The 3,148-nt window shown below is 42.8% G+C and overlaps 1 pseudogene; it reads left to right on the top strand.

Moving 5' to 3' along the window:
* The first annotated feature begins 275 nt into the window (after positions 1–275).
* On the top strand, positions 276–443 carry LOC116889556 (annotated as a pseudogene).
* The last annotated feature ends 2,705 nt before the right edge of the window (positions 444–3,148 follow it).

The following is a 3,148-nucleotide window of genomic DNA, read 5'->3' as shown; positions in this document are numbered from 1 at the left end:
ACATACATATACATACAGACCTGCATATAAACATACATACATACAGACATATTCACACATACATACATACATACATACATACATACATACATACATACATACATATATTCACACATAGGATAGCTAGAGCAAAGCTCTAGCAAGCAAGCTCCAAGCATTTCAAACATATATACATAAATCAATAGCATGAAAAGTACAGAATTTATACAAACATGGTACAAATATGCAGATGCTGATCAACATATGTACTTCACTAGGCTTAAAAGTTAGCATACATCACTTCTCGGCCTTTTGGCTAAGATCAAGTGTAAAAGTTAGCATACAAAGTTATTCATTATGCAATTTCATTCACCCCCTTTCCTTACTTATTTACTTATTTATATGTGTACAAGTACTTTATCTGGAGATATGTCTGTACACCACATATATGCCTGGTACCTGCAAAATTCTGAAGAGGGTGTCAGTTCCCACTGGGAAGGGTACATATAGTTGTTAGCTATAATGATGAAGTGGAGTCTTCTAGTTCTTTGGAAAGTTAGTTATGTCAAATGATCCTTTACTGAGGCACACAGGTGAGAGAATGTTTTCCTGAAGCTGACACAGGTGAAAGGATGTTTTGCTGGAGCAGACATGGGGAAGAATATTTTCCTGAAGCTGACACAGGTAAAAGGATGTTTGGATATAGCAAACAGGTGAAGGAATGCTTGATGGAGGAATATAAATATGACCCCCACAGACAGTGAGAGATGAATCTTGGTTTGGTTTGCATTGCTTCACTATTTGCTACCAACCTGCATGTATTGGTTTGCCTCATATAACATTGTTGAGCTCAACTCGTGATAACTCTGACATTGAGAGAAACTAGCCCAAGAACTGCTCCTGTGGTTCCTGAGGCAGCTTGCCTCTTCTGCGGCCTTGCCTCAGATCAGTTGTTGAGCTTGGCAGTTTCCTCAGGATTGCACTCCAGCTGCCTGGTGTCTGCTTGCTGAAAGGACTGACTGCACTGCAGGTTCATGCCTGGTGTCTGCCTGCCGAGAAAACTGGTCTGCAGCTGCTGAGTCCTATTAGGCAAACATTCCAGTGTTTGCTATGGGACTGAACTGCTGCCCAAGAACATCGAGCTCACCCCCAAAGAACTATGGCTGAGTAGGTCCACTTCCCCTCTAACCTAATACATTTTCTCTTCCACTACCTCTGTTGGGTGGTGATCTAGAGGAGAGGTTGAAGCTTTATTAAAAGTAGTTTGCAAAAATGTATGCATACAGCATATGGATCTGGAAGTTGAACACAGGTCCTCTGGAAGAGCAGCCAGTTCCTTTAGCTGCTAAGACATCTCTCAAGCCTCCCTTTTTCAATATTGTTCAACCCGCTGTATTGACATCCCAGATCCCATGTCTTCCACTGGCTAGTTTCTTTCTTCCTTCAATAGTTGTCAATGGTGGTTTGAATGATATGTCTCCCCTGTTCTCTGGCATTTGGATACTTGGTCCCCTGTTGGTGACTGTTTGGGGGAGTCTTAGAGGTATGGCCTTGCTAAAGGAAGTATGTCATTAGGGGCATGTTTTGAAAGCTATAAGGCTCACAGCATTTCAAGTTTTCTCTCTCGTCTTCCTGCTCCTTGTTTGAGATGTGACCTCAGAGCTCTGTGCCTGCTGCTTGCTGCCATAGTCACTTCCTCACCATGCTTAACTGTTATCTCTCTAGAGTTATAAGCCAAATAAATCTGTCCCTCTACCAGTTGCCTTGGTAATAGTGTTTTATTTCATTGATGTTACAGTAATTGCTATACACCCCTTTATGTTTTTTTTTATTAACTTGAGTATTTCTTATATACATTTTGAGTGTTATTCCCTTTCCCGGTTTCTGGGCAAACATCCCCCTCCCCCCTCCCCTTCTTTATGGGTGTTCCCCTCCCCATCCTCTCCCCCTTGCCGCCCTCCCCCCAACAATCTAGTTCACTGGGGGTTCAGTCTTAGCAGGACCCAGGGCATCCCCTTCCACTGGTGCTCTTACTAGGCTATTCATTGCTACCTATGAGGTCAGAGCCCAGGGTCAGTCCATGTATAGTCTTTAGGTAGTGGCTGAGTCCCTGGAAGCTCTGGTTGCTTGGCATTGTTGTACATATGGGGTCTCGAGCCCCATCAAGCTCTTCCAGTTCTTTCTCTGATTCCTTCAACAGGGGTCCTATTCTCAGTTCAGTGGTTTGCTGCTGGCATTCGCCTCTGTGTTTGCTGTATTCTGGCTGTGTCTCTCAGGAGAGATCTACATCTGGCTCCTGTCGGCCTGCACTTCTTTGCTTCATCCATCTTGTCTAATTGGATGGCTGTATATGTATGGGCCACATGTGGGACAGGCTCTGAATGGGTGTTCCTTCTGCCTCTGTTCAAAATTTTGCCTCCCTATCCCCTCCTAAGTGTATTCTTGTCCCCTTTTAAAGAAGGAATGAAGCATTCTCAATTTGGTCATCCTTCTTGAGTTTCATGAGTTTTGTGCATCTAGGGTAATTCTAGCATTTGGGCTAATAGCCACATATCAATGAGTGCATACCATGTGTGTTTTTCAGTGATTGGTTTACCTCACTCAGGATGATATTTTCCAGTTCAACCATTTGCCTACAATTTCTTAAAGACATTGTTTTTGATAGCTGAGTAATATTCCATTGTGTAGATGTACCACATTTTCTGTATCCATTCCTCTGTTGAAGGGCATCTGGGTTCTTTCCAGCTTCTGGCTATTATAAATTAAGGCTGCAATGAACATAGTGGAGCACGTGTCTTTTTTATATGTTGGGGTATCTTGTGGGTATATGCCCAAGAGAGGTATAGCTGGATCCTCAGGCAGTTCAATGTCCAATTTTCTGAGGAACCTCCAGACTGATTTCCAGAATGGTTGTACCAGTCTGCAATCCCACCAAAAATGGAGGAGTGTTCCTCTTTCTCCACATCCTCGCCAGCATTTGTTGTCACCTGAGCTTTTGATCTTAGCCATTCTCACTGGTGTGAGGTGAAATCTCAGGGTTGTTTTGATTTACATTTCCCTTATGACTAAAGATGTTGAACATTTCTTTAGGTATTTCTCAGCCATTCGGCATTCCTCAGCTGTGAATTCTTTGTTTAGCTCTGAACCCCATTTTTTAATAGGGTTATTT

This window comes from Rattus rattus, chromosome X, assembly GCF_011064425.1.
Source record: "Rattus rattus isolate New Zealand chromosome X, Rrattus_CSIRO_v1, whole genome shotgun sequence".
Taxonomy (NCBI): domain Eukaryota; kingdom Metazoa; phylum Chordata; class Mammalia; order Rodentia; family Muridae; genus Rattus; species Rattus rattus.
Note: the sequence above shows the minus strand (reverse complement) of the source record. Positions and strands in the feature narration are given on the sequence as shown.